Source organism: Brassica oleracea, chromosome C9, assembly GCF_000695525.1.
Source record: "Brassica oleracea var. oleracea cultivar TO1000 chromosome C9, BOL, whole genome shotgun sequence".
NCBI classification, from domain to species: domain Eukaryota; kingdom Viridiplantae; phylum Streptophyta; class Magnoliopsida; order Brassicales; family Brassicaceae; genus Brassica; species Brassica oleracea.
This window is the reverse complement of record NC_027756.1, coordinates 43,099,526-43,112,386: the sequence shown is the minus strand read 5'-3', so window position 1 is coordinate 43,112,386 and position 12,861 is coordinate 43,099,526. Positions and strand designations below refer to the sequence as shown.

Sequence of the window (12,861 nt, the reverse complement as noted above, 5' to 3'; positions counted from 1 at the left end):
CTGCAGCGTTGAGTGGAGTCTGAATGACATCCGTGGTGTCAATGGGGGTGTTGTTATCATTTGTCATTTTTCTGTAGAGAAAACATGAAAAAACGGATTAGTACTCCATTCAACAAATAATATATTATTTTAAGGAAAATAATAGTCTATAATCGATGTTCATTTTTGGTGTTTGAACCAAATTATATCGATATAAGTCTTGAGAAAATCTTGAGAAAACGTTTTGCAAGCTCGCTTAGAAGCGTTCGCAGAAACCATTTTTATAGACTTAGAATGTTTCATAAACTCACTTAGAAACCATTATCAAAAAACATTTTGCAAAAAATGCTACAAAGCAATCCACAAAGCGTAATGAAATAAACAATAAACGTTTCGCAGAAGTGCTAAAAAGCAAATCGCAAACACGTTACGAAATAAGAAAAAACGTTTCGCGGAAGTGCTAGAAAGCAAATCGCAAACACGGTTCCAAAACCTGTTTTTATAATCATTCTTCAACCCGATTTGAGCTTTAGACATAAAGCAATTTTGAGTTAAGATTGTTGAAACCAGAAAACCAGACTGACATAAACGATAAAATAAAAGCTATGTTAAGGAAATAGACGAATGTAATAGGCGAATACAAGAACGATAAGAAATCGTATTCGCAAAGAGACATGGAGTCGAGATATGATCTCTTTCCTTAACTCAAAATATTCGCTCCGTTAGTGAGACGGGACTGTACGAATATAGTCCCAGGATACAACCATGGCAGACGAATCACGCCTCACTCGTGATCTCCCTATCGAACTATAAACTCTACGAAACACTCTCGCATTTAAGGCTTACGCTAAGGGATTTTCGCTGTTGGTTTGATGTGTAAAAACGTTAAGCAATGAAGGAAGAGGAGAGGTGAAATATAAAGAGACGGAGAAGACCCACTTCCCGCAACAGCTGCTGCACGTGGGCGAGAATCTCGCGGAGACCGAGGGAAGTTGAGTTCCGAAACTTTTTCCTCAAGACTCTTTCTTATCTCGTTTAAAACTTTCGAGAGGATAAAATGCATGACGTTTTTATTTTCTAGACAAACTACTTGTCGTTTTAAATAAAATTGCATACTGTTTTTTCTCAAAATAAATGGCAAAACCTCCACCAAGACCCAAGCCCAGCCGAGCCGGCCGGACGGCGGCGGCGGCGCGGGAGCTCTGCTCTCTCTCCAAACTGTTTAAACTTTCATGGTAAGTGAACATATATATATTGCTCAACTTTTCTTCCTCTAAGCGATGTGGGACAAATCCCTTTACATCATAAATAATGATTCTTTGGACCGTTAAATACACAGGCCCAAGTCATTTGCTTTTCACACATTTCATTAAAGCCTAATGGCTATTAATGGATTCAACAGTTTGTGACTGTCACGCGACTCACAATCAATAGAAAATAACTGAAATTCTAAGGAACAATATTGTAAGCAGAGTACAACCTTCCTCACTATATAAAAATAAAATACAAGTTGACTTGAATATGCATAAATGTGACAGATAAAACCTTAAATGAGAACAAGTTGTGGACATCTTATAAATCTATTCATAACTAGAATTAATGACATAAGAGAGAAGCTTATTTCAATCTATAGCAATTAACAAACAAATTTTCTGTTGTCCATTGTTGGGTTATGTGATTACCATTAACAAAGATTAACTCTACATGAGGAATAAACCCATAACCATAAAATATACAACAATTCCTCATCACAAAACAATTATACTATTCGTCTTGACCATTTATAAATGTGAAAGAAAATTATAAGCGCATTATAATAATTATAGAAGAAATGAAAAACACGGCTGGATAATAAGTAAAACTTTTAACCGATTAATCGTTACTTTCCCGCTATAAACCCATTTTGGCCCAAATTTACAGTTATTCATCCATTTACTCAGTCGAAACTTGATAAGTTATAAACCAGTTAATTTATATACATATTGACATATCTGCACCCCCTTGAAATGGGTGCATGTACATACATCACACCTCTCCTACGGTGGTTGCCAAAGCTCCGAATGAACCCGAACTAAGTCATGGACTTGGATCTACCAAATGATAAGAATGCCTCTGAGATTCAATTATAAACCACTTTGTCTCGGTTGAATGTAAACCTCCACCCTTCACCCTCCAACGGGCTCTTTCTCTTTTGGGGTCTTATTTTTCTTTCTATTTGACAGGACAAACTAATAGGAAGGGATGATTATTTCATTGCATTGATAGGATCTGTGAACATCTTTTCTTAATGTATTAAAGAGGGCTTCTCTAACCGGTGAAAAGTAGTGGGTGTCCACTAACGGCCTTTCCAGGCTCAGCTCCGATAACGAAATTCCGGGAGGAGTCGGTAGTTGGGCACTGGATCCCTTTGGACCTGAAGAACGTGTGACGCTGGATCGGGATTTGGTGAATCAACTGGTCGCTCCTCTAGTTGAAGTATCGGGCCCCTTTTCGTTGCCTAGGTTACACCTTCGGAATACCCCAGAAGGAAATTTTTCTATACTTCCCTAAATCTTTACTTGATGCCACGCCGACTCTCCTTGCGTCATAAGGCGTGGAATTAGACCAAGGGGAATCTCATAGAAACAGGTCCCTCTAACACAACAAAGAAATAAGTACACTTATATTTTATTATCAAGATCAAAACAATATATTTTGTTTCTCTTTTGAATGAATTATATTCTTATGTTTTGCATTACGTATTAGATGTAAACTAGTATTGATTCCATGCTACACATCGAAATATTTTTGATTACATATAAAATAAATATCAGTTATACATAACTAAGAACGAAATGCATGATGTATATATACTTACAGAACAAAGATATCACGAAAATCATTAACATATTTGATTGCCTCAGTGATGCATAGAGTTAAACGTAATTTCTTTTCATAATTGCATGTGATTGAATATCAAACATCTGAAAATAAATTTTGTATTGCAGACTGTAATAATACAAAAATGTAGTTGCTAATATATGTCTATGTTAATTTTCTCTTAGATTTAATTAACGTTCCCAAGTCCGCACTGTTTTTGCCATCTCCAAGAGTTCATGTTCCTGCCCCTATGATACATAATCCAATTGGAAATTTCTCTGCTGTTTGTTTATTGAACCTTAGGATCTTCATAGTTTGGAAAAGAAAAGGATCGTGGACAAAGAAAGAATTATGGGTCGTGGGCTGCTTTTTTTTCAAACAGTTCCACGGTTTCTGTTATTTTTTCTCTTTTAGCATTATATTTTTTTAATTTATTTTTCTTAATTCTGTAAATATGAATTATGTGGCAAATTATAATTGGTAATATGAATTTTGCTTTAGTATATAAAGGATTTAAAGAAGTAAAACCGATTTAGTTTGGTATTCATTTACAAATTTATGAATCTTAAAAATATTTTTCTTTATACAATAATGTATATACAAAAAAGTTCATGAATATTTCCTGATTTTTTAAATAATAAATAAATTGCTAGAGTGTAGCGATTTTTAGAACAAGGCTGCATTAGTATTAATTTTTAACTAGGTTAATATATATGTTTTGCGCGGGATGAACATTGTGTATACAAATAATTTTTACATATTATTATTTATTTTATGTTCATTTACATAATACATATATAATTGAATTAGAGTATACATATATATATATCAAAACAATACATCTTGTTTATTTACAATAAATTTTTGAAAACAAATAAAAAAATCATTTTATTTATTTTATATGAGATATAATTAAATTTCAATGATATTTACATAGATATATAATATATTTTAATATAAATATTTATTATTGTGACTCCCTATTCATATAATTTTATTAACATTTGTTTATTTGTTGTAACAATAAATTTAAAATCATTAATCACAAAATTTTCAATCTGAATTTTTTCAATGCAAATTTCAAAATTAAGATATTAAAGTCTCTGTATTTTTTCAATGCAGGTTTAGAAATTAGCATATTTTTATATGGTATATAGTTTTATTTAAACGATATTAATATATATATATATATATATATATATATATATATATTTAATATGAGTATCTATTAAATGAATTTCATATTCATACAATTTTTCATTTCCATCATGTTATAACAAAAAAATTAAACGATTGATCACAAAAATTTCTATGTGAAAATCTAAAATTTTTATTATATGTTTAATGCACTACAAGAAAACATCGGTATTCTGACGGACATTCCGACGGAAAATGAAATCCTCGGAATTTCCCGAGGAATTTCCGAGGAAATTCCAAGGAAACCCAAAATTTGAGTTTCCTCGGAATTTCCTCGGAATATACCGACGGAATTCCGAGGAAACATCAATCCGTCGGAATATTCCGAGGAAATTCCGACGAACTAGTGATCGATCGATGCGTTTTTGGACATAAATACATCGATCGATCCGTTTATAAAAAAACATTCGAGATTTTGAAACCCCAAACACTAGTTCCTCAGAATTTCCTCGGAATATTCCGACGGATTGATGTTTCCTCGGAATTCCGTCGGTATATTCCGAGGAAATTCCGACGAACTAGTGATCGATCGATGCGTTTTTGGACATAAATACATCGATCGATCCGTTTATAAAAAAACATTCGAGATTTTGAAACCCCAAACACTAGTTCCTCAGAATTTCCTCGGAATATTCCGACGGATTGATGTTTCCTCGGAATTCCGTCGGTATATTCCGAGGAAATTCCGACGAACTAGTGATCGATCGATGCGTTTTTGGACATAAATACATCGATCGATCCGTTTATAAAAAAACATTCGAGATTTTGAAACCCCAAACACTAGTTCCTCAGAATTTCCTCGGAATATTCCGACGGATTGATGTTTCCTCGGAATTCCGTCGGTATATTCCGAGGAAATTCCGACGAACTAGTGATCGATCGATGCGTTTTTGGACATAAATACATCGATCGATCCGTTTATAAAAAAACATTCGAGATTTTGAAACCCCAAACACTAGTTCCTCAGAATTTCCTCGGAATATTCCGACGGATTGATGTTTCCTCGGAATTCCGTCGGTATATTCCGAGGAAATTCCGACGAACTAGTGATCGATCGATGCGTTTTTGGACATAAATACATCGATCGATCCGTTTATAAAAAAACATTCGAGATTTTGAAACCCCAAACACTAGTTCCTCAGAATTTCCTCGGAATATTCCGACGGATTGATGTTTCCTCGGAATTCCGTCGGTATATTCCGAGGAAATTCCGACGAACTAGTGATCGATCGATGCGTTTTTGGACATAAATACATCGATCGATCCGTTTATAAAAAAACATTCGAGATTTTGAAACCCCAAACACTAGTTCCTCAGAATTTCCTCGGAATATTCCGACGGATTGATGTTTCCTCGGAATTCCGTCGGTATATTCCGAGGAAATTCCGACGAACTAGTGATCGATCGATGCGTTTTTGGACATAAATACATCGATCGATCCGTTTATAAAAAAACATTCGAGATTTTGAAACCCCAAACACTAGTTCCTCAGAATTTCCTCGGAATATTCCGACGGATTGATGTTTCCTCGGAATTCCGTCGGTATATTCCGAGGAAATTCCGACGAACTAGTGATCGATCGATGCGTTTTTGGACATAAATACATCGATCGATCCGTTTATAAAAAAACATTCGAGATTTTGAAACCCCAAACACTAGTTCCTCAGAATTTCCTCGGAATATTCCGACGGATTGATGTTTCCTCGGAATTCCGTCGGAAATTTCCGAGGGATTTCCGAGGAAAGATGAATTTCCGAGGAGCTATTTCCGAGGACTTTTTTCGTTGGTATGTCGTTGGAATAGCGTTATTCCGACGACATACCGACGATTTTTTCCCTCAGTATGCCGCTGTTTTCTTGTAGTGATGTGATTGTTTAATATATTTTAGTAATATAAAATTAAGAAAATGAGAGATGATACAAAAATTGTTATCAAATTTTTATTATTCATAATCATTAATTATCATATATATGGTAATCATATTAGACAATTTCATAGTTTTTATTTAAGGAAAAAATGAAGAATATTCATTTGTACACTACTAATCAATTTGATATTTAGTTTAATAAAACGTATAATATATGTTTAGACCTACTTATTTTTCTAAAGATTTTAAAAATCATCCTACTAGTAATACGTAACTACGAAAAAATGTTATAATGTCTCTCAATTAATATATAAGAGATTTAAGTCAACCAAACTCTTGTCGGTGTAATTCAAATCGATTAACAGAAGCAAGACAAAACCAATGACAAGTAGGCGAAACAAAGCCTACCTCTGAACCCAAGGTTTCTACTTTGCACTTTTCTGAATCTTCCAGACTCAAACGCAGCAACAAGTCATAGAAACATAACCCTATTGTGTACCAGCTCTCTCACTACAGAACCAACGGTTGTCAAAGAGACAACAACTGATGAACCTAAGACAAAGTTAAAGTTCGGAAAATCTCTAATGTTTGAGTGTCTTTAATCTATAATTGGCTCATGCCTTGAATAAAGAGTGACAATAACAACTGATTGTCAAAGTATTTAGTAAAGTAGCTATAAAAAAATTTCACAAAACCAGTTCCGTTTCATCGTTCTACCAGTGAAACTTGATGGAGGATGTCATTTATGAACATGTGCAAGCATACAATGAAACAAACATCGAATAGAAATGGTTGAATAACAGTCCATGGCAAGAGTCAAGAGGCCAAAGATGATGAGGGAAGTTGTTAGAAACTTTCCTCATCCACTCCCGTAGAGAACTGTATGAGTAATAAACATTGAGGTGTTGCATAAGGAAGAAGACAGTGATACTGATTCGAGCGAGAGCTGTTCTGGTGAAAGCGTTGTTGGAGTGAGAGCTCCAATTCCAGGAGAATATGGCCAAAACTCGGGCAATGCTAGGTTTCCGTTTAAGTACTGCACCACTTGTTCCATGGACGGTCTTGCATCTGGAGCAAGGTTTGCACAGAGCAACCCAATTTTCAGAACCCGCTTGACTTCTCTGGATGAGAATTCTGTCAACTTTGGATCTACAGCATCAAGCAAAGAGGACCCTCTCCAGCATTCACAAACCCATTTGATCAGAAAACGTTTTTCAACCGGCACACGAAGCTCCACAGGTCTCCTCCCACAAGTTACTTCAAGCAAGAAAACACCAAAAGCGTATACATCAGTCACGGTGGATGCTCCAAATGTTGTAAGCTCAGGAGCCATGTAACCAACAGTCCCAACTGCAGCTGTTGTGGTTGGATCAGTCCCTCTTTCATATAACCTGGACATACCAAAATCTCCCAACCTTCCATTAAACTCTGCGTCCAACATAACGTTAGAAGATTTGATATCTCTGTGTATAACAACATGGTCAGCTTCTGTATGTATGTAATTAAGAGCTAAGGAGATGTCTTTGAGAATTGCAAATCTTCTCCGCCAGGATAGTGTCGGTTTATCATGATTAAACAAGTAATCATCAAGGCTACCATTTGGCATGTACTCAGAGACAAGTAATAACTCATGTTTCCTCCTGCAATACCCAAGAAGTGGAACTAAGCTCCGGTGTTTTAAACTCTTCATGCACACGATCTCTGCGACAAATTGCTTCATACCTTGTTCACCGTCATGTGATACTTTCTTCACAGCCACTTCTCTCAGCTCAATGTTCTTAGGGAGTGTTCCTTTGTAGACTTCACCAAAACCTCCTTTCCCAAGAAATTCATGTCTACTGAACCCTTTTGTCGCTTTTTATAAAGATTTGTAGGAATATCTGAGTGGACCATACACATTTTCCCATTCCTCTCTTACTTCGGTGTTTGAACGGGATTCAGTCGACTAAGATGGAAGAAGTTAGAAATGGGATGGCTAAAGACGTTTTATTTAGATTTGGTTTGAAGGATTACAAGAGTGACAAGAAGATTCAAGAGCGACAAGATCGAAGAATAACAAGATCAAAGAGATAGCCTAAAACCCTAGATCTAGCCGCTCAGTGTGTTCAATGGTCCAAAAGTCCCCTTCTTGTTGCTTACTTTTCCCTTCTTATAGGACTTCCTCCCCCCTGATGCCCTAATTCCGTGCCCCTTTGGGCCTTGATGCGAGAGCCGAGTATACGGGCCTGAACAAGGCTCCCTCCAAGCCGGGCACTTTTAGCCGACTTACTCGACCGGCTAAAAGTACTCTAAGGTCAAGCCGATAGGTTTAGCTACCGAGCCGACCAAATCGATCCGACTTGCTGGATTAAGGCCTGTTATTCGATGGGCCTTGTGGAGGGATGTAATCCATCTCCTACAGTGAATTTGTGGGTCAGGTTTATTCGGATAACATGCTCTAATGCAAAGGATAACCCTTCCCGTTTAGTCGTCAGTATGTGCTTTTAGTCGCATGACATCCCGTGAGCGTCTCTAGTCGCTTCGAGTAATGTTGAGTCGTTGATGCGTGCTTTCACTTCTCAATCTTTACGATGAGATGCAGTTTACACGGGCGATACATCATTTCGGAAAAAGCGACGGGGATCGGTTTTGTTGGTTAACCGGGGATCGGTTTAAATCAAGACCAGGAATTGATTCCGGCCTGACAACCTAATTGAAAATTGGTTCGAGCGAAAAACCGAACCATCGCGAGTAGGTTTCTGGGCATTTAGGCGGCCTTTTGAGGTCTATTTAGGCCTGCATAGACCTAATGATTGTGCTCGGAGAACGTGCCTTGATTTTTGCTATAAATAGACCTCTTTCCTTTGCTTTCGTCATTCTTTTCTGCAGATTCAGGTATCCCGTTTTCTCTCCTTTCTCTCTACTTTTGCTTTCTCTCTCTAGATAGGTTTTTCTTCGTATAGACTCGTTGGTATAGTTCGGCGGTTGTAGTCATCCCCTGAATTAAGGAATATGCCTCCGAGAAGTCGATTGTCGTGAGAAGAGAAAGGGAAGGACATCGCAGATTCTCCGAGTCCGACCAGAGATGTGTCAGCGCCCGGCAGTCCTCTGGACGATTTCGACTTGATTCATCGCGATGCTGTTCGGGACACGGAAAACATGACTCTATCTCAGCGTCTTTTGGTCGCTGATGCTCATAGGATGATTCGTGATGAAGACGCCGATCGTGTTGAAGCCGGGAGCAGTGATGTGAGCGGAAGCGAGGATAGAGGGAGATATCAAGGCGATACTGCGACTGGCTCCGAACGTGGTGACACTGATGAGTCTGATCGGTCTCCGACTCGTTCGAGACAGGTCCGCGAGAGAGTTTGTTTCGACCAGATAGACTGTCGCCCAACTGTTTACCATCCTGGTGGGATCTTCGAAGAGCTTGCTCCGCTGCCACCCGGACTGCTACGGGCCCTGCGGGCTCAGTCGTGGGGGAACGTGTTTGGATCTTCTGCTTCTCATCATACCGTGAGGGATCTGTTAAGGGCGAGCGGTGGTGCCGGCGTTACTTACATCATCCTGTCTGCCGAGCAGGGTCCCTGGTCGCCTCCGGTCAGTTACCAATGTGTGTATGAGTCCTATTTTGGGGATCATACGAAGCTATGGTTACCGATTCCCCGGTTAGTGACGTCCTACGCATTCCGCCGAGACATCGCCATCTCTCAACTTTTGAACGGGTCACTGCGAATAGCCGTCATGCTAATGGTAATGGTAGCTGAGATGGACATCTCGATGAGCGTGAGGGTCTTCGAGGAGTTGACTTTAACGAAGGCGGAGCCGAACGGGATCTTCTCGGTGAAAATGCGTTCGAACTACAATGTCTTGACCGGTCATCAAAATAAGACGCAGGATTGGCAACGCGCGTATTTCTTCGTGAAGTCTGATGAACGTGCTTTCGAAGAGCCGCCGGGGGACGACTACCGCGTTCTGTGGAACCAGCAACTAGGTAGAGACTCGTATGTTGGAGTTTTGTTTTAGTCATTAGTTCTAACTTTTCTTATCCTTGTATTTGCAGTTCGTCATCCGAATACGATCGCCTATCCCGAGAAGTTTTTCGAAAGTGCTCAAGCGATCGCGGCGCATAGTCAACTTCGTTAGCTGGATCTTAGTCGGGACTGGATACGTCGCCAACAAGCTAGGATCGCTAGAGGTAAGCATGCTGATTGTTTTTAGGGCCTACTCGAGTTTCTTTTTGTGATTTTTCACGTTGATTCTCCCCTTTTGCAGTTGATTGGGAGGCGAGGCTTCCTTGCGTTCTCGGTCCCCGTAAATCGCGCCTCCCTTTGTTTACTCGTAAACAACAGAAACTTCTTGACAAAGCCAGAGAAATGGACGGATTTCCGGATCTAAGCGCTCTGTTAAAAGGAAAGCTGCAATTGCTCACGAAGAAGTCGACTTCAGTCGATCCTCAGGGACCGTCTAACTCTGGAGTTGACGTCACTTCTGAAGGTGGTGGAACCTCCCGAGAAGGGGCCTCCAGAGAAGGAGCCTCCAGAGAGGAGGGCCCTATTGCAACCGATCAGGCGGGGACGGCAGAGACTTCTGCTTCTGGCCCCAAGAAGAAGAAAAAGACCAAAAGGACTAAGGTGGGAGTGACTGACGAGGTTCCTCCCGAAGAGTCTGCTCCCCTCGATGCGACTTCCGAAGGTTCGAAGTCCAAAAAGAAGAAGGATGGGAGAAAAAGGTCTCGTGGCGGGGCAGAAGGACAAGAGGCCGTTTTAGTCGGGGTGGCATCAGATGGTCACCCGAGGAAGAGGACTAAGAGGTCTGTTGAGGCAGAGCCCCGTCCTTCTACCTCCGACGCGAACGCTGCTGACGTGGCCATAGTCGACACTTTTGGGGAGGCCAGTGGTACTCCTGGAAAACTGTCAGAGGAAAGGAGGAAAACCTGCTCGCGAGAAGGAGGTTCTAGTGGTGAGCCCGCGAGGTCTACTCCAGACTCTTCTGCGAGAAAAAGGTCTGGATCCGAAGGTTCCGTAGCGAAGAGAAAGAGGGTTGAATTCCCTGATCGCGTCGAGTTCTCTTACAACGAGATGACTCCCCTGATCCTTAATCCCCTTAGGTGCGCGGAGCTGACGCGTCAAATTCGTGGTGGGACGAAGGAGATGCCGCAACTGGAAGACCTTTATTTCAGGAATGAATACATCGATGATGCTTCCTCGAGAGCGCGGGTATCTGCGCTACCTTTCACCTTTCATCTCCTTCTTTGATTTATTGGGTTCGTCCATCTCATGTGGTCCGTGTTTGTCGTTTTACAGAGCGACGGGAGCATGAACTTCCTTGTCGAGAAATACGACAGCGCCCTGAAGCAGACGATGATTCAGTTGGGATCTTCGGAGAAGCTCGCTCAAGCAAGATTGAAGGCTGCGAAGGAGAAAGAAGTTCTTCGGGTGAAGTTCGAAGAGCTGGATGGTAAGCTCAAATCCGCCTGCGCGGCCAAGAAAGAGCTTGCCCGAGAGAACACTCGTCTGGAGCAAGAGACTGTGACCCTTGAAAAGGAGAAGACTGAGGTGCTTGAGGAAAGGGACGCTGCGGTTGAGAAATTGATCCTGGAGAGGCAACGCTTGAGAGACTCCCGGGGACTCGAGGTTACTCGTGAGAGGGAAAGAGTCGAAGCTGCTATGACCGAGAAGGCAAACCGCTGCTTTGGTCACGTGTGCGACCATTTAACTCGCTTGGATGCCTTTGGGAAAGCGAAGAATCTGTACGGTCAAGCTTCGGGGACGAGGAAGTGCCTCGAGATGATGAAGGCAAGTGGGACGGAGATTCCGCAAGAAATGATCGACGTTTTTGCCGAGCAGGAGAAACTCTACGAGGCGGAGGCTACGAAGTTCTGTGTAGGTCCGCTGTCTGATAGCAACCTCACTCTTTCTCCGCTGGTTCTCCCTTCTTGTTTCGTCGAGGACAGGTTTAGAGCGTCGTTTGATCCTTATGGATCAAACGTAGATTTGATTGGACCGAGGACGATTTCTCAGCTCATCACCTCGCTCAAAATTACCGAGGAGCCATCGGAGGAGACATTGGTCGATGTCACATCAGTCCCGGCTGAGCATGTCGGGGTCCCGGAGGGAGGTGGCCCTGGTGGACAGCCAGAGAACGAGAACCTGGAGGAGGTCCCCGGGAAGGACAAACCTGAGATGGGCAACACTCCGGTTCGAGAGGAAGAGACCGGGAACGTAGGCATCGAGGAACCGGTCCTTGTCTTGGATTCTTCTTCTGAAGGACGAGAAGGCGAAGAGGATGATAGAATAGAGCCGAGGAGACGTCGTCGTTGCAGCCCGTCGAGGAAGAGAAGACCGATGAAGTCAGGAATAGAGATGTTCCTCCGCCTCCTGCTGTGGACTCTCTTGTCTCTACTTCGGTGGAAGACCCGACTGTTGCTGCTACCGAAGACCCAGTCGGTCCTTCTGCTCTTGGGACGCCAGAGGGGGTCAGTCAAGATACTGCAACTTGAAGCTTTATCTATGTCTTCTCTTTTCCTTTTGTGTTTGTGGTATTGATAGACCCTGTTGTTGTATTACTAGGCGTACTCTTATTTTATCGGCAAGTCGTTGTTTTCAAGCAGACTTTTAGATTTGCGGGTTGTTGTGTTCCCAATCTGTACTTGCGATTTTTCTAAGTGAATTTCAGTTCACTAAGAGACTTTGCTCAGTTCTTGTGGTGTTTCGATTGAGATAACGTCTAGACGCGTTTTTCTCCTTTGAAAACAAGAGACTGAGTCTAAGAGTAGAAGGTTATTTTTATGCGTTTTCTCAAAGACTATCGAGTAAATGGGTAGCTAATCCGTTACGCGTTTAGTTGAGAAAAGGTCAAAGATTCACTCCGTTTGGTCGGTTAGTGCTTTTTGGGCGCAGGTGACTCGCGACCGTTTGGTCCTTAGGCTAAGTGTCTGATCAGGACATAGCTAGGAGATGGAACGTGAGTGTCTGCGT

At 41.1% G+C, this 12,861-nt stretch overlaps 1 pseudogene; it reads right to left on the bottom strand.

Moving 5' to 3' along the window:
• Nucleotides 1-6,761: 6,761 nt before the first annotated feature.
• Nucleotides 6,762-12,861, bottom strand: part of LOC106315098 — a 15,839-nt pseudogene continuing 9,739 nt past the window's right edge.